This window comes from Crotalus tigris, unplaced genomic scaffold, assembly GCF_016545835.1.
Source record: "Crotalus tigris isolate CLP2741 ecotype Arizona unplaced genomic scaffold, ASM1654583v1 scf7180000019267.1258330, whole genome shotgun sequence".
Lineage (NCBI taxonomy): Eukaryota > Metazoa > Chordata > Lepidosauria > Squamata > Viperidae > Crotalus > Crotalus tigris.
Genome location: NW_024097462.1, coordinates 936,071 through 959,524, shown reverse-complemented (window position 1 = coordinate 959,524; position 23,454 = coordinate 936,071). Strand labels below are relative to the sequence as shown.

General features: G+C 36.8%; 1 long non-coding RNA gene across 2 annotated transcripts in view; it reads left to right on the top strand.

The window, feature by feature from the left end:
* LOC120316169 overlaps positions 1–16,756 on the top strand; it is a 52,609-nt gene extending 35,853 nt beyond the window's left edge. For both annotated transcript variants that reach the window (XR_005558878.1, XR_005558877.1), the window contains exons 3-4: positions 13,648–13,684; positions 14,827–16,756. This is a non-coding gene — a long non-coding RNA (uncharacterized LOC120316169). The remainder of the gene's footprint in view (positions 1–13,647; positions 13,685–14,826) is intronic.
* Positions 16,757–23,454: the final 6,698 nt, after the last annotated feature.

Here is a 23,454-nt window from a genome sequence, read left to right as displayed (position 1 = left end):
TTAAAAAAAAAACATAAGTAGTTGGGAACATTCATTGGTTTGGAAAGGATTTTTAACACACAAGACTAAAGAGACTATTGTTTTAGTAAAAGTTAGTTTGTTTTATGTCAGTGTTCTCAGCCAGATGTGTTATGATTTCAGTTACCAGAATGCTCAGTCTGTTTTATTCATTGGTGAGTCCATGGCATAAACTGTGGAATATATGAATGAAACAAAATATTCCGTGACAGCTGGAACCTTATTATGCAATAAACAAATCAGTGTCCACGGGCAGTGCATAATGAAAGGGAAATTTATTATTAAAATGAAACGGTCCTCCATTAAAACAATCCTTTTATCAAGCTGTCTGCAGAATATAGTTTAAATCCCCTCCCAACTGATTATCTGGGGCTTATTTTATACTTGTAGCAGTTTTATCTGTTTCATAAAATGTAAAACCTTGTTTTACAAAGAACAGATTTGGTAAATAAAGAAGATCAAAGTTGCAAAATTTCTAGAGCTATCCGTGGCCCCAAAGTAAATCCCTAGCTTTTAATATCCATAAGCATGTCATTCATTTTCTGTCTCCTTTCCAAACGTCTATAAAATGTCTTTTGACCATATAAGAAGGTTGTTATTAGAAAAGCAACCACACTTAAAAAAAGGTTTCATTTAAGAATAATATCTGTATTAGAGACTTGTAGTGTCTCAAAGGGCTTCTGAGCTCACGGAACTGCTTGGGGAAAGAAAAAACAAGGCATACCAAGAGACACTTTTTAGGGACATTCATGTTACAAATGATGGCATATATCTAATCAATAATAATAATAATAATAATAATAATAATAATAATAAAAAAATAAAGTTGGAAGGGACTTTGGTGGTCATCTAGTCCAACCCCCTGCTCAGGCAGGAAACCCTATACCATTTCAGACAAATGGCTGTCCAGTCTCTTCTTAAAGACTTCCAGTGTTGGAGCATTCACCGCTTCTGGAGGCAGGTTGTTCCACTGGTTAATTGTTCTAACTTCAGGAAGTTTCTCCTTAGTTCTAGGTTGCTTCTCTCTTTGGTTAGTTTCCATCCGTTGCTTCTTGTCCTTGTCGTATAATTTTGTTAACAAATACAGCAAAGTCATGAAATGAGTAGGGGTCTAAAGATTGATTCTTTGAGGGTGAGCTTTGTTTCTAAGGCACATCGAGTTACATATTAAATAATAATAATAATAATAATAATAATAATTGGAAGGGATCTTGGAGGTCATCTAGTCCAACCCCTTGCTCAGGCAGGAAACCCTACACCATTTCGGACAAATGGCTGTCCAGTCTCTTCTTAAAACTTCCAGTGTTGGAGCATTCACCGCTTCTGGAGCAAGTTGTTCCACTGGTTAATTGTTCTAACTGTCAGGAAGTTTCTCCTTGGTTCTAGGTTGCTTCTCTCCTTGATTAGTTTCCATCCGCTGCTTCTTGTCCTGCCTTCAGGTGCTTTGGATAATAGCTTGACTCCGTCTTCTTTGTGGCAGCCCCTGAGATATTGGAACACTACTATCATGTCCTTCCTCGTCCTTCTCTTCGTTAAACTAGATATACTCAATTCCAGCAACCATTCCTTATATGTTTTAGCCTCCAGTCCCCTAATCATCTTTGTTGCTCTTCTCTGTACTCTTTCTAGAGTCTCAACATCTTTTTTACATCGTGGTGACCAAAACTGGATGCAGTATTCCAAGTGTGGCCTTACCAAGGCATTGTAAAGTGGTATTAATACTTCACGTGATCTTGATTCTATCTCTCTGTTAATGCAGCCTAGTACTGTGTTGGCTTTTTTGGCAGCTGCAGCACACTGCTGGCTCATATTTAAGTGATTGCCCACTAGGACTTTCAGATCTCTCTCACAGTTGCTACTATTGAGCAAGGTACCACCATCTTATACTATATTGGTGTATTTGGTTTTTCTTGCCTAAATGTAGAACCTTACTTTTTTCACCATTGAATTTCATTTTGTTGGACAGTTTAGCTTAATAGGATTTGTTACCCTAATCTCTGTGAGTTTAGCTTGTTGTGTGAACATAGAAAATAAGGATAATTGAAAACTCCAGGGCCTTTTTTCTCATAGAACGCCCAGAACAGAGTTCCGGCACCTTTTTTGGATGGAACCTTGTAGGGTAGGCAAGGTGGGTTGTATGACGTGTGAGTTCCAGCATCTTTTTATTTTTATTTTTTTACAAAAAAGCACTGGAAAACTCTATAACCAAATCAATCATGGCTGAAATGTATTCTAGCACAGACTATAGAAGCTAGACTGAACATCAGCTGACAACCAGGTGGTCCTAGGGACATAATGATAACATTGCTAGCAGTTTTACTTCCCAAATTGTCAGAAACAATTTCAGGCCTACCTAGTCATTCTCACTGCTGCTGATGATTTTGAATGCAAAGGACATCACCAGTGAGTGCCCTTTTCCACTGTCTTATCAGAAGGACACAAAAATGAAAATGAAACCCAGCTGCTCCTCTATCCTAAATCCATGTTGTGAGGTCATACTATGAGTAATTCATGAGGAGAGGATCTGCAAAGTTAGTAAGTTGCCAACCCTTTGTTTTACCTAGGACAGCTGAGATATAATTTGGCAGCTTAATATGGACCGAGTTCAGAAGAAAGGAAATGGGGTGAAGCAAGAGTTCCTGCCTATGCCTTACATTTGCCTTAAGTCAGCGGTTCTCAACCTATGGGTCGCGACCCCATTTGGCATCAAACAACCATTTCACGGGGGTTGCCAAACAACGCAGTCCGCCATTTTTTCTCCTTTTCCTTAGCTGTGCTACTCCCTTTTATTCTATTGGCTTTTGAAAGCCAATAGAATAGACTCTCTTGAATAGAGTCTAATTCTATTGCTTTCAAAAGCCAATAGGAATTGTCCAGGCTGTCTCTGCCCTGCTGAGCCCGCCAAAAGTCCCATTCTGCAAATGGTGCTGCAAGTTGTCTGTAGCGAAGGCGAGCTGTCTGGAAGTTTCCACCCCTCCCTGCTGAGCAACTATTAAAAATGTAAGTAAAAGAGGGCCAGGGGTTGGAGGTGGGAGGCCGGCGGGTGCAGGGAGGGTTGCTGGCCAGTGTGGGGCCCAGCGGGTGTCTTACCTCCCTTGGGCTGGGCCAGCTGGTGGCCCAGCCGGTGGTTGGTCTGCTCCGTCTCTGCCGCTTGCCAGCTATGCCTCGAACGGCACAGGGGGCGACACTATGCATGTGCGGTTCTCCCGGGCAGAGAAAGTCCTCAACTTATGACCGCTTGGATAGTCCTCAGCTTACGACCGGTTGGGTAGTCCCTGATTTACGACCGGTTGGGGGTTGCGGCATTAAAAAGGTTGAGAACTACTGCCTTAAGTCTTCAAAACTCCAGTGTTTCCATTGCAAACCAGTTTCAGTCTGATTCTTGATGAATTGATGAATAAGAAAATAGATTTGGTCATTGAACAAAAATTCCAGAATGGATGGAGAATCATATTTAGAGTGGTCCAAACACATGCAGACATCCAAACTAGATATGGAGATATCCAGAGTGACCATGGCACAATGCTTAGACTAACAGAATGATACTGAGGAGAAAAATGCAATAGAACTGAACTTTTGGGGCAGTCATTCCTCCTAATCTCCACAAACCTGCTGCCCTTTTCCCTGGTATCATTTCATTCAATTAAAGATAAATTAAAGAGACACTGTACATGCATATATGAAAAGGTCTGTAATCTGGAGCCCTCTAGTTATTTTGGATGTAATGTCCCCTTAGTCCCAGCAATGTCATTGGAAATGGAATATGGGAATTTTAATTGAATAAGATTTACTTATGAGTATCTGTTAGGATGAAAGATGGCTCAGTGATTTAGGAAACCAAAAAAATTCATTACAACATATCATTCATCCTTGCTGGCACAATAAAATAGTGATTTATTTCATATAATAATGAATGCATGTGAGTATTGTAAAAATGTATCCAAGATAATGAGAAATAAATAACCCTAATCCTCTTTTAGATAGAATTGCTCTTCTTTGAGGATGCAAACTCAGATGTCAGATAATTTGATATGATTTGGAGGGTCAGTACTCTGTTGAAAACAGTCTGCTGCTGTCTGAGATAGAGCTATGATATCTGAACTGTAAAAATGTATGTAACAGCAGATATATAAAAAATCTTACCCATCTTGCAGTTCTCATTACTTTTGCAACCCAGATATGGTAGCCTTAGTTAAACAGTAGCAAATTTCAGCTTCATCTCTAGGTCAAGAGACCAGCAGTGATCAATTTAAACTACAATACCAGCAAGGAAGATTAGGTAGTCCAGACCACATATAAATGTTAAGTCTTATTTTCTGTCAATTGAGAACAACCACCTTTTCTCTTTTTTCTTCGCTCCCCATTCTTGTTGCACCTTAAGGACAAGACTTTTCTTTTACTTGCTATGAGCTGCTTTAGGAGTTAATAATTTCTGAGAAACAGGGTAGAAAAACAGTAAGTAATCAAATATATATGAATGAACAGTAGAGAAGGACTCTTGGGATAGACATATGGTACTACTGCATGGCAAGTGATCACTGCTGTTTCCTGACAGGCTATTTCCCACAGAGCTTCTGTGATTTAATGTCACTGCTAGGAGCTGAAGCTCAGAACTATCTGGAAAAACCTAAGTTCTTCATTCTCAATGGTCCAATGATTTAGGAAAATGTAAGGCAGCTCCTTACTTATCCTTAAGAAAATATTTAATTGCATATTATATAATACTTAGAAGTTATTTTTTTTTTTTTGTTCTGGTTGAGAGAACAACAGTACCTCCAACTTGATGGGTTCAAAGAGTCTGTAACATCTGCCACAGATACTAGAAGAACCCGAAAGAGACCTCTTTCCACTTCCTAGCATCTGGATAGAAACACCTTCTGTGTCAGTATTTTAACCCCAATAGAGATGTAACCAATGGCAGTTCTGCAGAGAAGGCATGATGGCGTAACCATTATTTTAATTTGTTCCCTAATGGTACTAGCAGCAGTTGTAATAATACTGGTAATAGTAAAAGCCTTGTTTCAATCATGCCATTGACAGAGAATATTGTAGCTTGAAGGTGTTCCACAAATTTGTTCAAAGGCTTTGAAGATCCTATTACTTTTTCTTTCAATATATTCTTCTGAAAAATGGATCAGCACTTAAACAAATAAGATGAGATATTTAAACAGGCTAAATGTTATGCCAACTCTAAGACTTGCGTGAATAAATCTCCTTTCAGACATTAAGGAAATATACCCTCATATACAAGCTCATTCAGACCATTAAGATTTATAATAATGTATTAAATGGAAGGAAAAATAAAAACATTATTAAAATGTTTCAGTGTTTCCTTTTAATGTATGTATTGTCTTTCATAAAACAAAACCTCACGGTGTTTCATTTTTCATTAAAAATAATTCTTTGATGTAGTGTCACTTGGAAAAGTTTAAGAAACTTTATAAATACAAAACTAAACTGAATATTTTATATATTATAAACATAACATTATGGCAACAGTTTGATTTCACTCTCATTTAGGAAAAAAAGCCGTGTTCTTTAGGTGTTGTGATTGTCCTTTAAGGAAAAATAACCTAGTTTTTATGTCTAGTGTTGTAGCTGTCAAGAGAGCTTGTATGCCTAAAAACTAAAATTATATCCCAGTCAAAACAGCTATTTAGATTGACATCAAAGAGAGGGAAAATGTCTACAGGTCAAGGAGTTTAATTTCCATAGCATTTCTACTTTGATTTCTCATGAAGTGTACAGTAATGACCTAAATGGCCAGGAGCATTAATTGTGATCAATGCTTCTTGTGGATAAAATGAAAATTCAGCAGAGGTCCCTCTTTAGTAATAATCCTAACTTAAGATGGTTAAAAGTGACTGTTGACCTGGGATGCCTTCATTGTTTCTATAGTTGCTTGAAGCATTTTTTTTTTTTTAAAAAAAAGGAATATACCACAGCAATCTGAAAATCAAGATCTTCAAAGTCTAATAGTTTGGATAATTGCATACTTCTTTTTAGGATACTGAAATATCTCCTAACCTTTTCTTAATTTAATTTATTTTTTAATTTAATTTTTTTAGTCAGTGAAATATATTATTTCATTAGCACCTGATACTTTCTCTAGCAGAGCTAAGGCATAAACCAATTCAAAGCCTTCTGCCCCTGGTTAAAATTAAAGAAACAAACTTAGAGAGACAGTCACAGATCTCTTATATTTGGAGATCCATATGTGGGTTGAGTTTCATCAGAGAGATCTTGCATTGAAAGATTTGTAGATTCATGATACATTTCCTTTAAAAGAAAATATTTTAAAATACCATGTTTTATGTAGGGTGATCAACAAAACATAAAGACCAAATCAAAGAAAAATCATCAGAAAATAAACTATACAAAATATCTAAACGCATAATTTGGGAGCATCTGTAATCTTAAAAATTGCTCCAAATATTTTCCACAATCTTATCTGCAGATAAGACTTATATACTTACTTATACCGCTTACTTATACCGTAAGCAGTATATAAGTCTCATAAATAAATAAATAAACTTCAAGCTTTATAGTAAAAGATTCCCAGAAAAGCAATTTTTACACCACTGTTGACAATTATATAGCAAAAAAGAGAGGGGGAGAGAGAGAAAAAAGGAGAGATTTTTCTGTATCACCAAAAGAATCTTTCTTCCTCTCTTAGATCAGAGCAGCTATATAAGAGGTCCATAAACCATTTTAATATATATATATATATTATGTCCACAGAGCTGAAGGACAGACCTAGAGCATAACCCCCCTTTTAAAAATCCTATACGATTTCCTTGGTTAAATCTGCCTTCTTCTAGCAAAGCAGTATATAAAATTCTAATTCTCTGCTATCATGTAACATTTGTTCAGATGTTTAAAGTCCAGCTATGGTAGCCTAACACCTCCTTCTCAAAGCAACTGTTTATTCTTTGGAAAAATATGCATTTTTAGCCCTATGAGACGCATATCGTAATGGCGTCATACAACAATGCTGCAATAACAATTAGGAAGAGTGAGAGGAAACAGTTCAACAACTTTCATATATACCATAATTCTTCATCTTTACTGATTCTTTTTTCTATTAAAAACACTGGATGATCTGTATTTGTTTGGCTAAAGTAATTCAAGATCTGATTTCAAAGGCAGTAAATATAAGCACTGGTAAGGTAATGAAATAGTTACAAGTTTAAGTATGATCCGCTCTGAATTCATGTTCTTTTTCTTCCAACTATCTATTTGACGTTATTAAAAGCCTGTTTCTATTGATGAATTACTGAAGAATTTACAAGGAGACAGTGTGATGAAGGGCAAGTACAAAAAAGAAAGGGAAGAAACTTCAGCCATGCTTTACAAATCTGAGGATACAACAGATAATAATGCCATTATATGATACTGGAAGATTCTGTCATCTTTTGGGAAGGTAATTTTGTGTATTTTGAACAAAGAAGTTTTAGAAAAACGTTCACTTTATGATATTGTAACTGGTGACTTTCCATTTTAAAAAAAGCCTAAAATTGCATGGACTATAAATTAATGCATTGGAAATAAATGCTCTTGGACAATTTAAAACCTTTTGATTGCAACCCTACACATTTGTGTTATACAAAGCTAGGGAATTGGTTTGCCAATTTGTTATAAATTTGAGAGGAGGTAAGGTTAGACAAAAAAGGATTAAAACCACCCTAGAGAGTGCTTAAAGTTGATCAAATCAACAGAGCAAGAACATGCCTTTGTTAGGCAAATACAGGTGATAAGTTTCCATGGGAACAACACAGTTGGCTAATTGTCTTTTGATACACAATTATTCCTGGAATATTCTGAATGGGAAACAATCAGGCAAAAGGTCAGGCCTTTCTTCTCCCCCTTATCTCTGAAGATGATGTCCTCAAGGTGTCTTATGTGTAAAGTAAAAGATAAAGACACCAGTGAAGTTTGACTCCTGGTGATCAATAGGACACTTGCAATTTTGCCTCAGTTAAACACAAAACAAAATTCTTCTTGTGAAGTTTTTCTTCTGAAAAAATGTTAAGATGCTGTTTATCTTCTACTGAAAGTTAGTATGGAAAAGGGTATTTCAGATATCTGTTTTGCATTCAGCCTGTGTACTTGTATACATATTTCTTCATTCAATCATATCCAATACTTGGAGACTGCCTAGACAACTCTCTGCAATTTTCTTGGCAAGATTTTTAGGAAGTGGTTTGCCGTTACCTGCTTCCTAGGGCTGAGAGAGTGACTGGCCCAAGGTCACCCAGCTAGCTTCCAGCCGAAGGCAGAACTAAAACTCAAATCTACTGGTTTCTACCATAATGCACACCAAACTGACTCTTTTGTATACTTTTAAGTAAATTGAAATATTAGAAAGTGACCAAGCCTTCTGTGACTTGTTCTAAAGGAATTGCATCAATAACCAGTTAATATTTTTTCTGGTAATCTTGGATTTTCTCACTGGAATGTTATTTCTATTTACATGTTTCTTTTGAGTGCAGAATTAATTTGTAGAAGTGTTTTTATATCACAAATATCTATTGGGTAATACTTTTAAAGATATGTTGATTTCTTAACAAGTTTTACAGAAAAACATAGAAAAATAAAAATGCAACTCCCCTGAAAACAAATATATGAAAAACTATAAAGACAAAGATAAAAAAAAAAAGAATAGCAAGGGGGGAAACGATACATGTTAATTAATTAAATGTAAAAATATTCCAAAATATAGAGAATAATAATTGTTTAACATTACAAAATATAAATCTGTGGTACAGGAAAACACATTGAATCATTTTTGATCAGAAGATAAAATGTCTTTTCAAAAACAGATAAGTCACATATTTCTTGAATCTAATCTTTGATATTAGGAATATTATCATGTTTCTAATTTCTGAAAATAATTCTCTTAGCAACACTACAAGCCCAATACAACCACAACTCTTCAAAAATAGTGAAAGCCTAAAGTTTCAGGACATAATTTAAGACAACATTAATGACTTTGATAGTAAAAATCTTTCCATGAATCTACTTATATACTTTAAAATATTATTTTAAAAGGATGTCAGTGATTAACATGAATTTCACATTATCAACAAAGAGAATCTGATGTCCATCCTTTTGAATATGTTATTTGGTGTGTTCAGTAAACTCCAAATAAAATCTTTGGGTAGATCAGATTTAATTTTAAATCCACTGAAATATTTTAAATTAAAGCTTAAATTAAATAATTTAAAATTTTTAAAATAAAATAAACAAAAATAATATGCAACCATTAATGATTCATTATTGACTACAGTATCCTAATCTTTTAATCCATGAACCATAAATGTCTATAAATGTCAACGTTAAAACATTATTTTGTGTTTGATACAAACAGGATCTGGCTAACAAAATGATATTTCACCGACCACCAGAGGGGAAAAAAATCTGTAGAAAATGTATTGAAGCAATTCATTAAATAAAGTCTGATGGGACTTTATTTTCTTATTCAGAAAGCATGTTCATTATTTAGAATTGGTTGTAATAATTATTAATCTATAGATTTTATTACCACAATATGGAGTGATAGCCCTTCACTTGGAAGAATTGGATAGTAGGTCTATCAAAAACTGTTAGTATTGAAGATTCAGTGTTACCTCTGGGCTGTTGGCGGCTTGCCTCCAAAAACCAGTTGTACAGGAAAATATCAGCAAGAGAGGGATATATCTACATTTCCTGCCGGTGAGCATCCCACAGACATCTGGTTGGGCACTGTAAGAAACAAATTGCTGGGATAGGCCTTAGTCTAATTCAGCATGTTATTCTTATAGTCCAATGATATTTTAGGACTAATCATGCCTTCTCCGGCACTGAGGAAACCAGGCATATTTTTCCCCAGTAGAAGTGGTGAGGCATTGTTAATGCTGGGACACTTGTAGAGATAATGATATTTTTTTAAAAAAATATTGTTGGAACAAAGGAAGTTGCATTGTACTGAGTCAAGTCATCATAATCCTTAGTATTTCCTATGCTAACTGGCTGCAGATCACCAAGGTTTCACAGTGAAGTCTAACTCTAGTCCTAACCACAGATGCTGAGACTGAATGGACCTGCTGCTTGCTCCTGAGCTGTGGCTCTTTTTATTAAGGTAGTTAGAAAATATTCTGAAGGAAAGAAAGAAGGAAGGAAGGAAGGAGAGAGAAAGAAAGAAAAAAGGAAGGAAGGAAGGAAGGAAAGATGGAAAGAGAAAAGTTTCAGAAAAGTCAGAAAGTAGGACCTGGGATTTTGTCTTCTACCATTGTTTTGGATCACATGGAGGTATCAAGTAACACTTGGAAATTGTAATAGGAATTCTGGTAACAACTATAATTTTCCCATAGAACAGGGGTGGGCAACCTTGGCTCTTTTATGACTTGTGGACTTTAACTCCCAGAATTCCTGAGCCAGCCATGCTACCCCTGCCATAAAGGATACTGAGATTTATGTATTAAAGAACTATCTCTTTGTGGAATGTGTTGTCTTTTGCAACAAAGATGTGTGACAATTATGCATTGGCCTTGTGGCTGTTGCTTGACGAGCAAGTAATAGCAATGCCTAGGAGGATCTGTGCACAAATCCATCTTGTGAACAAGTTGGACACATTTCTGGTGTGAGATCTGCTCATGGTCACACAGTTCTTGGTGTCCTTTCACCTGGATTATGCAGCGGGTTCTACATGGGACTACCCTTGAAGATCACTCACAAGTTACAGCTGGTCCAAAATGCAGCAGTGCAGGAGTTAGGGGTACATCTTGATGTGCCCATTTAACAACATTTCTACACAAACTGTATTAGTTACCTCTTGACTTCTGACATGCGATTCAAAGTGGTGGTTATCTCTTACAAAGCCCTTCATGGGTGAGGGCCAAAGTATTTGAGGAAGCTCCTGTGTTTAATTATGTCTGCCTGCTCGACAAGATCAGACAGGGCTGGGATGCTTTAGATCCTGTCTTTTAAACATTGTCCTCTTGTGGGACTGAAATAACATGCCTTCTTTGATGCTGTGCACCCCCTGCTCTGAGATATGGACAACCTGAACCTCTTGGCTTTTGGCCAGGCCTTGAGGTCCTGGCTGTTTCCTAAGCCAGGATGTATCAATATATGTTCTGTGTCTGATTATGCCCAGTGCTATAGATGGGGGGCCATGGATTATCCAAAATTGGTCTGCATAAGTGGCTGGCTGGAGTGTGCACACAGCTCAACCTTTGTGACCAGTGAGTTGATGGGCAATCACACACCTGTGTACTGGCCTGCCGTTCATGCAGCCCAGTTCCCCTCTCTCTCCCCCTTGCAGCTGGGCTGCAAAGATTGGGGACCACTGCTAGAGATATGTGTATTTATTCAATTTATTCACTTTTTTATTATTGAGGTACATTTGGCTATTTTCAAAATTCATTGCTCAGAGTTGCCTGGTAACTGGGCAGCCATATAAACTGAATGAATGAATTATTGAAACTGTTTACTAATTTAAAGGAAACTCTGCCACTCATCGGCTGGTAGTTCTGCCATAGCTTGCTGAGGCTAAAGAAAACTTACAGACTGAGCAAAACCCAGCAGACTTTGAGCCATTAGTGCTAAATGCTGACCTTTCAAAGGCTGTTGAGAACACAGCCTTCTTCAGCATAGCCTTCTGAGGCTGCTTACGTCAAGATGTCTACAAACATCTGGCTAGCCTCCTTCGCTAGTGTAAATTGTTGTGGATTTCCAAAAAGCTGTTGAAATGTCATCAAGAGAAGCAATACATAACTGCAAGCTACCCCCCAAATGCAGGAATTCCAGCCTGGGAATGCCAAGTAGATGTGATAGTATAGCTACTCCTCAGGTTTCTGCTTAGTTCATCTATGTCATAGAAGACAAGAATGTCTCATTCTCCAAAGCTTTGCCTCAGCCTGTTTAATTGGAACAAGGCAGCAATTTCTCCGGTCTTTACTTTTGGAAGAGAATCTGCTAGAGAATTCCCCCCTCCCCCAAGCACTGAGCACATTAAATGGAGAAGAGGGCTTTTCTCCTGTTCAACCTGCTTTTTCCATATGAAAGAATGGACATTCTTTTTGTTTCATAAATTACTGGGAAGCACATGAATAAAACACATGAGATCATTTGATGGAGGAATTCATATCCCAAGACAGAATGGGCAGTTACACCTATGCATAGTGACTCCAAAAGAATTTTCATTGTGCTTAATTCCTACATAAGTCTTTATTCAAGGCTGGAGTCTTAGCTGATCACTGCTGATCAGCCTTCTCATCCTGATAATCTCTTCATGTGTTTGTGACTACTCTGCCCAGAATGTTTTGCTAGTAGATAGGAATTCTGCGTAATATAATTCTACTACATCTAGAGGAAATCAAATTGAGGCAGACCAATGTATGAATACAAATGGCAGGATGGCTAAATGATTAGAGATTTATAAAAATCAAAGTAAACCATGGTGCAGAATTAGGAGGCTGTCTAGGATTGGAACTACCAGCTTTGGACTGCAAGAATCTAGATCAGGGGTCTTCAAACTTGACCCTTTTATGACTTGTGGACTTCAACTCCCAGAGTTCCTCAGCCAGCGTGCCTGGTTGAGGAATTCTGGGAGTTGAAGTCCACAAGTCATAAAAGGGCCAAGTTTGAAGACCCCTGATCTAGATTAACATTAGATGGCAGAAGAGAGAGAGAAAAAACAAATGGAGAAACACAATTTGCTGCCAACTAGTGTTCATCTGGATTTTTGCAGTCCAGACCTGGAAGTCACAACTTAGAGCAGCTAATACAGGTAGTCCTCAACTTAGGACCACAATTGAGCCCATTTCTATTGTTAAGTGAGACATTTGTTAAGTGAGTTTTGCCCCCTTTTATGACTTTTCTTGCCACAGTTGTTAAGTGTATCACTGCATCTGTTAAGTTACTAACAAGGCTGCTAAGTGAATCTGGCTTCTCCATTGACTTTGCTTGTCAGAAGGTTGCAAAAGATGATCTCATGATACTGCAACCGTCATAAACATGAGTCAGTTGCCAAGTGTCCAGAATTTTGATCACTTGACCATGGGGATGCTGCAATGGTGGTAAGTGTGAAAAATGGTCATAAGTCACTTTTTTTAGTGCTGTTGTAACTTTGAATGGTCATTAAATGAACGGTTGTAAGTTGAGAGCTATCAGGAAAATCAGTTCTTTGTCTCCTTCTGTTCCAGAATTTGATTAGCCTTGGATAATACGAATATTGAACTGGGTATTTGCTATATTCCAGTTCAATTAAACCCCTGGAAGAGTTAATCAGAGTTCAGAAGCAGGATGTTGTTCACTCCTTACTCCAACTCAACAAATGTTAATCTTTGCTTTATCATTACCATGTTTACTTTTTGTCAACCTGCTCAATTGTTTTTTCTTTTCTTTTTTTGTTCTGGCTGGCTGAATATTTAATAAGGATTGACACTTCCTCCTCCAAAGCCCTACTGCTTTTGTATTAATTGTATCTTTGGTTATCAGTGTTCAAGAGGGGAGACTAGTCAATCTTTGTGTAGCTTTTCTGTTTTATGAGAATCTTGCTCCTTCCTTTTTGGGAGAACTATGTAAGTCCCGTGACGCAAGTGTGTCTTCCTGTAACATCCAGTCTTATATTCTTGTGTCTCCTAGAGCACTGTTGTTATCTTCTATTTGCCCAAGATAAGAGGTAAGTATTTTCTTTCAATCTTTCAGGGATTTTTTTTAAGAATGCTTTTTCATATTGTATGATTTTACCCACGTTTTATGAAGCAGATAGAATATTGCATAGCAGTGCAGCAAGTAACTAAATATACAGAACAATCTTTGAGCCAATAATTTCCCAACCTTGGCTATTAACATTGGATCCTAGCCTCCAGTACCACTGAGGGCAGATTTCAATAACAGAATCACGTTGCTAAACCTTTAAGAGTTCAAGCCTACGCCTGTCTGTCAGAAGTCAGCCTAATTAGGTTCCTAAGCATCTATATATGAATAGAGGCTAGTTTGTGTATTCTGTCTGTGGTAAACAATTATGCTGCTTTGCTCTGCAATAATAGTGTAGTTCCCTCACTGTTAATGGAAAGAACTTTCGAATAACTGGGAAAAATAACTAGGTAGTAAATAGATCTATGGGCAGCTATTGGAATTGAAAGGCAGGGTGACACACTGCAAAGTATTTTATGATCCTTGTCATTTTGTAAGAATAGAAAGAATAGAGATAGTGAAGATTTCTTCTGGTGCTTGCATTTCACCTGGGGTTATCTGTTAATTGACTTTATCCAAAGGTGTTATAAATGGAGTCTACCACATTTATGCTTCTCTGATTACTGGGGATAACTATTGTCTCTGGTGTAAGGATTGTACCCTTTATTTATACACTGAGTATTAGCTTCCATGTAAAGGTCTTGATTTAGTATAGCAAAGATACCATCTCTTTAGAGGGATGAAATTAATGAAACACCAACCAGCAGGTGGAGATGCATGAAAATTGTATCACTCATGAACATGCTACTTGAGATCTCATTCCCACATTCACCAAAACTGGTTTAGGAATTGACTGATTAAATGAAAATGTCAGTTTGAGTTTCTTGGAAATGTTTAGAATTAAAACACTAAAGGGAGAACATTTTGCTGAACCTAAAGAGGTTTGAGCCTGAATGAGAGACACTTAGAATCCCTATGTATTGAGTTTCATAATGGAAGAAATGTGAGAATTACCCGGTAATGAGAAGGATGCCTTTTCTGTTTGTTTTCTGATTGCAGGATGTTTTTCCTTGTTTGATGCTTGCTTTAAATTTATTTATTTATTTATTTATTTATTATTTGTAGACTGCCTCAATCAATTGGAACTCTGGTGACAAACAACAAAGCAGGTTAAGAAGCTGATCAACAGAATAAAAATATCATATATCCCCAAGATGAATATCCACAAGCAATCAATTGGATAGAGTTAGGGTTCGGGTCATGTTGGAATTGTATAGTTTTCAGTGCCTTGCAAAAATGCAAAGAGGGAAGGGACCAAGTGTATTTCTGGAAAAAGTGTATTTCAGAGCACTGGAGCTACAACAGGGAAACAAAATATTCTGCTTAGTCTACCCTCCACACCCTTCTTAGAGGGAGGGTTCTCAGCAGGCTTGATGTAGATGTTCAGACCAACAGGTAGATTCAGTTCTGGCTAGGTTGTTCCTGTTGTAACCTGATGCTACATTGTCCAGGGCTTCCAAGCTCTAACCCACATTTTGAATTGACTTGGAGGCTTATTGTGAATCAGTGCTGCTATACTTAGAGTTGGTGCTATTCTGTAATAGGGGCTTAATTCTGCCAGAGGTCTGGTCAGCACATTATGAAACAGGTACAGCTTCTAAGCTGTCTTCAAAGGCAACTCCGTGTGGCAGGTATGGCAATTATCCAACCAAGCATTGATCAGAGGCTGACTCACCAGAGTAAACTAATGGGATCAGAATGCTCTGATGTTTATTGATGACAAGCAATTTCATCTAGAGTTTAATTTGAATTTGTTTCACTCTAGCTAGACTCCAACAACTTCCAGACACTGGTTCAGGCTTTCTAACACAGCCCAGGGTGGATTTTTATAGCTAAATGACATCAGTATATTAAGGAAACTGCACCGTAAACTGACAGATAACCTCTCGAGGGAGAAGAATGAGTCATGGGAAACATGACACTGTGGTAACCAAGGACTAGAGTATTTTCCCTCCATTACTTCTGAGTTGCACTGCCCACTTAGGTAGAAATAGAACCACCTTTGAATGGTGCTCCTAATTCCCAGCCCTTGTAGATGATCCAGAAGGACACCATGACTGAATGACACTGAGAGATCTCATAAGTCCCCCTGTCCAGGTGTCTCTGCAAATCATTGACCAGAGCAACAAATGTTTCTATATCATAGCCATCATCTTTATTGGTAAACAGATAATCGGTTGCTTTCCACAGATAGCTGCCTTCCAAAAGGTTAGAAATGTGCACCATGCAATCATTGTCATCAACCAATAAGAGCAATAAAATATCTCATCAAGCCCACTGATTTTTTAAGAGATCTCAGCATATCAAGCATAATGAGATTTTTAGGAATGTATTGAATGCTTGCAATTGATATCAGACAGATAGACAGGCAGGCAGAAAAGGAAATTTTGGAAGGGAGACATGTCCACGGAGAGGTCATTTCCTTGATATCTGTTATTTAACAGCTTTGATTACTGGTTCAGAAACCAAGATCTCTGATAGTGTAGGCAGGCTTGTATGGTGACACAGTTCTTTGGAAAACCCAGTTTCAACCCTTATAGGCCAAAACAATAACTTTAAATTGGGCACAGAAGTAAATAGGTAGCTAATAAAAGTGAAGCAAAATTGATGTAATGTGATTTGACCATCTGGCACTTAGGAGTATTCTTGCTTTTACATTCTATAGCAATTGCACTATGGGGACATCTTTAAAAGCAGTCCCATATAAAATGCATTACAATAATCAAATCAGGTTATAAGAAAAGAGTGTATTATATTGTCCATGCTATCACTTTAGGAGACTTATGACAGAAAGCAGCTGGCCAAGCCTGACTGATATTAACAAGTATAAGCAGGCTCAAACTTACAAATGAGATTGCCAGGAAGCCCCAGGGCTGTGGTATGGACTAGGAAGGTAAAAAGAAAGCAGTTACAAATTATGTCAGTATGGTTGCCAGAGAACTACATGAACATATCTGTGAAGACATCAGGAATCAAGATTAAGTCTGAGAAGAATTCAGTAGTATCTTACAATTACTTTATTGTGCTGATTGGGTCTTCTAGGCCAGAGTTTCATTTAATTAAGCCATGGGATATGAAGAAAAGCTGACTAAAGCAACTGTCAAATACAAGAAATCAGGAATCCAAGCAGTTCAGATGAATATATAAGTTTATTGAATGTTACAGCTCTCTACAAAAATCTGAACTACTAACGGTCAAAGCTAATTGGCGGTAGATGAGTCAATAGAATTCAAAGTGGGCTGGACTTGAGACTGATGATGCATTTAACCCTTCCCTCAGGCACAGCTTGGTCATCTCCTACAGGAACATAAATATAATTAGTAGCTTGAAAAATAGTTTTGATCTTTTCTAAAAGGTGGCATAGCTGTTTCCTAGATATAAGGATGGTCAGTTCAAAAGATTTGATTCACAAATTCTGATAAATGAGTTCGCCCCATATCTCAATTGGGATTTGGAAGATAGATCCACTTTTCCAGCATTATCCCTTGCAACTGATGCAATGAACTGTAGCTTATGAGAGCTTATATCTTAATAAAATATCTTGGTTGGATAAGTTGCTCCCAGATTCCTCCTCATTTTTAATTTTCATCCATGGGTATCTATTTGTTTCTATCATGGACAACTAATTAATACTATACCAATGTTTATTTTGCATTAATTTTTATTTTGTAATCTGCTCTGAAAAAAATTGTGCCTTTAAACTCTGCCAAAACATTGATCTATTATTTAGATAAATAAATATTATTCAAGCTTCATGACTTTTCCTGCCTGTTCTTTCTTTCCCTTTCTTTTTCTTACTTCATTTTTTATCTCTATGGAAGTTAAATTTGTTTGTCAAGAGGAAAAGCATGCATCTTATAAAACTCCTGAAAACATAAACATACTTAAAAAGCACCTTCATCACATTCTGTTTCCAGATGTGGAAGTTTCACTCATTTACTTTTTATCCTGTTGTTGTTTGTTGAGCTATTGAGAAAACATTCTTCAGAATGCAGGTTTAGGTTATAAAAACACATTGTGATTTTTATATCAGTGATTCATTGGCTTCAAAATAAATCATGATGGAGAATGGTTGAAGGTGAAATATGACTTCTAAAATGCATTTTCTAAACATAATTCTCAAGGCTTACAAAACTTAAAATAATTTACTTCTGAGTCAACATGCTTAGCATTGTACTGTTGTCCAAACTGGCATCAATCAGATGTATTGGTCATGCCACTTAGGATAGAGAAGAATTGTTATCTAACATAAGTTAAAAATTGGAAAAGCTGTACAGGAATTTGCCTTGGCATCTACAAAATACTCTGGTGATATGTCTTGTGGTGAACAGATTTTTTTTTCATGATGGATAATGGGTTTTTGTTTTGTTCAATACCATAAGGGGGAAAGTTTGATCTTGTAAGAATGGGAATGGGACAACTTGCCACAGCCAGCTCTCTGTGGCCAACTCATCGTGGCCAACTCACAACAGGACAACTTGCCATGGGCAACTCGCCGTGGGACAACTCACTGCAGGACAATTTAATAATTTTATTTAAATAGATAAAATAAATAAAAAAATATTTTAATTTTTGCCATTCACATTTCTTTCTGAGGCAATATACAACTTTATATATACAATCTCATATGAATGCAATTGAATGAAAATAGAGAAAGCCTTCTTTTAAAACATTCAGTGATAGATGCCAATCTAAAGCCAGCCTAAATAAAACAACAGTTTCAACCTGCCTAAAAGTATCAAAATACAGAATTTACTGAACTTACTTAAACAGGAATTCCATAATTGGGCTGTCCTGCAAAAAAAAAAAAAAAGACTCTGGGCTTACATTTCCATTAGCTGAATCCCTCCTGACTGTGGAACATCAGATGGCTTCTAAAAACCAATGTAAGCTGAGTGTTATGTACTTTTCTTCTTCTTGTTTTTTTTTTTTGGGGCAAAAGCTGCTAATTACCAATAGGTACATTACAATTGCATGCAGGTATATATAACTAATATGTAAAATGCCTTCTTTAATTAGAGAGCCTCTCATCTTGTCTGACTAACAGATGAAGAGAGTGCTACATTATCTGCTTCTTTCAAAATAGCCACTCGGGAGTCTAAAGTACCAACTTGAGGGCAGGATATATTCCCATGTAGATAAAGCTTAACACCATTGGTGTGCTTTTTTCTCTTGATAGAAATACTTTATACATGCCACACATTCCTATGGATAGTTCTCAAGCAGCCCATCTGAGTTACAAATGTTGCAGCTGGAACTTGCCTTGACCTAAATATTTATTTCTTACATGATTGTTGATCACCATGTCAGCAAATAATTTCCTGAAAGCTTTTTCCTCCCATCCTCTTGATTTTTGCACATAATTTTCTGCGTAATCTTGACTCAAAGTCTCCACAAATTGGATTCAAATTCCTTGAAAAGTTATGTCCAGGTGTTAGTTTATTTATCTTTTCCTTTGGGTGCATGTTACAAATTCCGTCAACAAATAAGAAACAAAATAAGATGACTGATTCCCTCCATTGTTTCCAATGTTTTACTTCTTTAATATAAAATGTATATAATGGAATTACAATATAATTAGATACATGAGTGGTTAAATATGATTCAGTCAAATACTATGATAAAATAAATTCTTTCCTACAAAAAAGTGATTTGAATATCTAACATCGTGTTTTTGAAACGTGACAACTTATAGATGTATGGATGTGGCTGGGAAATCCTGGGAATTGTCCACATATCTTAAAACTTGTAAAGTTTAAAAAACACTTGTCTAATATGTATACTTTTTGTGGCAAATGGAAGGCAATATCACCATGTTAAAAGCTGCATATTTTATGTTATATATGTTGGGCCCAAAGTCTAAAAACTAGCAATGTAAACCAAAGTCAGTATTAAATAAATTTGGAACAGACTTTTCCAAAAGATGCTCGTGGTATTTATATTTATAAAGACCTTGTCTGCAAAGGAATATATTCTAATAGGATTTTGGAAAATGGCATTATTTCAACTCTGATGCATATGTGTGCAGCTTATATGTTTTTTCTATACACTCACCTTCTTAACATACTTGGTTTAAAAAAAAAAATCAAAAGAGAAAAAACAATCCGCAAAGTGCAAGTAGCAGTTTTAATATATTTCAAATATTACAATGCAATAGTATCTAAATTGGTAAGAAAATAGCTTACTTCTAAAGATATTCAGAAGACATGTCAAATTCAGCAACTACTTCCGATCCCCCCCCCCAAATGAAAGTCATGAACTGGAGAAGGTCAATAGCTACATCATCCTTGATCAAAAGATTAACATGGAGGGTGACAACATAGAATACATTTTGAATTGAGCTAAAGTAGGTTAGAAAGCATTGGGTAATTTCATGCTATATTCAAAAGCAATAAACCAACCTGCTTAAAGAGGAAATTGTTTAATCAGTCTACTACCTATGCTAACATATGCAAAACACAAACACAGTGCAGAGTTGAATGTTATACAAAGAAGCATGAAACAGCAAATGCTTAACATTTAGACATGAAATGTATAAATCCATCAAATAGCAGGAATATGTCACATAATAGGTAACCAACAGCAGATCAGTGCTGGACAACAGCAATGGTATTATTGGCAACATCCGAGTACCACCAGCAAGGTGTCAAAAACGTGATGACCAAAAAAAAAAAAAAAAAAACCCCAGGAAAAAAGTAATAAAGTACAGGTAGTCCTCGATTTACAACAGTTTGCCTAGTGACTGTTCGAAACTAGAATGGCACTGAAAAAAGTCCCCCCCAAGCCACAGCCGAGCAAAACACCTACCTGCCCACGGCGGCGCTCTTCCTCCTGTCCAAAGTTTTCATTGTTGTGAACATTTCTGTTGGAGATTGGCAGCGGGGGTGGTGTGGGTGTTTGGTTTTTATTCTCCCTGTCTGCTGGGTGGTTACAGCAGATTTTGGTCACTTCACATGACAGTTGGGGATTGGAAAGCAGAAGTAGGAAAAAAAGCAGCAATTATAATAACAAAGACAAAGGGATATTTTGGGGAAAGATAATACTGTGGGCTAAATAAAAATATTTCATTTTCTAAGCTGTATCTGCAGTAATATGCAGAGAAGATAGAGCTCAATCCCCCCCCCCCAAATTCTAGCTCTGCTGTTATGAAATCTTGCTTTGTCCATAAATAAATAAACAAATGCCATAAAAAACCAAATTACATATTAAGGCAGTACCTTTATTGGAGTAATACAAAGAATACACAATAATGTGCAAGCTTCACTTTGGAATTCTCTAGAGCTACTTTTTTCCATTATCCTGGCCCTCCATAAAATACAGGAAAACAACAACGAATGAGCATTCATTTTTTGGAGCAATCTTTGGATACTCCAAACTGAAATTATTTTTTTTGATTTCAGTAAAGCTTTGGCCAGTTTTATTGGCTGACACTTAGCTCTGAATTTCCAATTATAAAGTCATGTGAAACAAGGAAGTGACCCTTGTCAAATGCCTTTTGGAACGGAAAATCCAAAATGAATGATACACCATTGTAGCAGAAAGAATTGCCCTTACAATTATTTTGTAGAGATACCAACCTGACTATACTATATAAAAACCCAAAAAAGAAAGTTTTACTACTGACATCACTAAATAACCATAAGTGATGTATTTGTATTTGATTGAATAGTTCAGTAAAAAAAAAGGGTGAATTTCTAATTATTTTCTGCTTAAATTATTAGCAATTAGTTCCAAAAACACCTTTCCAGCAGTAAGTGATACTGTTTGGTCTATAGGTTTGTGCTGTGGAGAAGACATGCAACTTGCTCATTTAGTTGTTAAATTATATCTCACCTATTCCTTTGAGATGATGAACGGAGCATGCCATCTTCCTATTTTTCTCTAGCAGCAAAAGAGAGCAACTGTTCCAAGTCAATCAGTGAGCTTCCATAGCTGAAAATTAACCACTACTCCATGTGGCAGTGTGGAATCAGAACCAAGTCAATTTATGTCTGGATTCATTATGGTGAAAGCGAAATTATAGTAAGATTATATTCCTCCACTGGAAAAACTCTTGCCCCCCCTCCCTGTCTCTTTTATCAGCCCCCTCTGTCTAGCATAACATTCAAGACTGGCCAAAGAGAAGACAAATGATCAGTGGTCAGTGCAAGGGACTATGAGATTGAAGAGTTGAGATGGTCATATCAAAGTTATATGTCTATGGACATGCTCAGTCATCCAAGTCATGGTTGTCCCAAAGGCGCTTTTTTCAAAAGGCAACTGGGCTTTGTTTTTCATTGAAGATGTTTTGCTTCTCATCCAAGAAACTTCAGTTCACTGAGGAAGCTTTTTGGATGAGAAGTGAAATGTTTTCAAGGAAAAACAACGTCCAGTTGCCTTTTGAAAAAGTACCTTTGGATCATATATGTATTTTGGTATGGTAGTTAAAGGCATTGGTCTAGACCAGGGGTAGGCAACCTTGGCTCTTTTATGACTCATGGACTTCAATTCCCAGAATTCCTGAGCCAGTTATGCTCATAAAAGAGCCAAGGTTGCCTACCCCTTGTCTAGATACTAGAAGACCATGAGTTCTAGTCTTGCCCTAGACATGGAGCCAATTGAATGACCTTGGGCCAGTCAGTCTGATCCCCAATTCCAAACATCTTCTCCTGGAAATGGCAAGAACCTGTCCGAGTAGCCACCAGGAGTCAAGAATGACTTGAAAGCATGCACATGCATACACAAAAGTAATATTAAGCACTTTTCAGTTTCATTTGTTCAGTTTCCTTCAAATATTGATAATTCCTTTCAAAACAACTATATATAAATAATGCCCATATATTTCCAAAGATCTTGCTTTTTCATTCATTGCCTTTTAGGGGAGGAGGCAAATGAAGACATTTTAAATTGGCTGTGTTTTATCTGCCTGCCTTGGTTGATGTATTGTTTTGGATTTGTTGTTTTGCATTTCTTCTGTTTTCATTAAATGCCATTTGATAGAGTAACAGGAAACAAATGTAAATACATAAAAATAAATAATTTATAATGTCAACATGTGATCTTCCAACTTCTTTTCAGTATGAAAACTTAATTGACTTCAGCTGACAGGAAAAATGAAATTGTGATCTGTACAGCATCCCTCAAATAGCAATTCTGTAGCCTTTGGCAGTTGCATTTCTAAACCTCTACTTTTGCACACCTGCTGACTGCATGGTGACCATCTTATGTCACCAGTATTATGTGGGGATGAGACATAACTGATTCCCATGTGATAAGACTCATTTTAAAAGAGGTTGCAGTTGTAGGAATCAGCATAACCACACAAAGTGATTGTTTACAGAGCTGAACTCTATGATATGGCTTCCATGGTTTTCTGCAGGATCGTGGGAATAGAGACTGGAATGCCCTTACTGTATTTGTCTGTGCCTGCAGTAACTTTCAAGGATTTTTGGAGAACTGGTTTGTATGAGATTTCTCATAAGACTTTAGGAGGGCTTTCCCAGATGCTGCAATTACAGATTTTTTCCAAAGCTTCCTCTCTACTCTTTCTCCAAGAGTTCCAAGGCTGGAACTATATACACTATATTTTAAGAGGCCGCATTTTTCCGATGTAGTTTGATACTTTTCATTGTAAATCTAGGTTTAATTCCATTAAAGGGCAGGGTTAGAGCAGAACACAGCCAAGTAGCCACTCATGATTTAAACAGGTGTTTC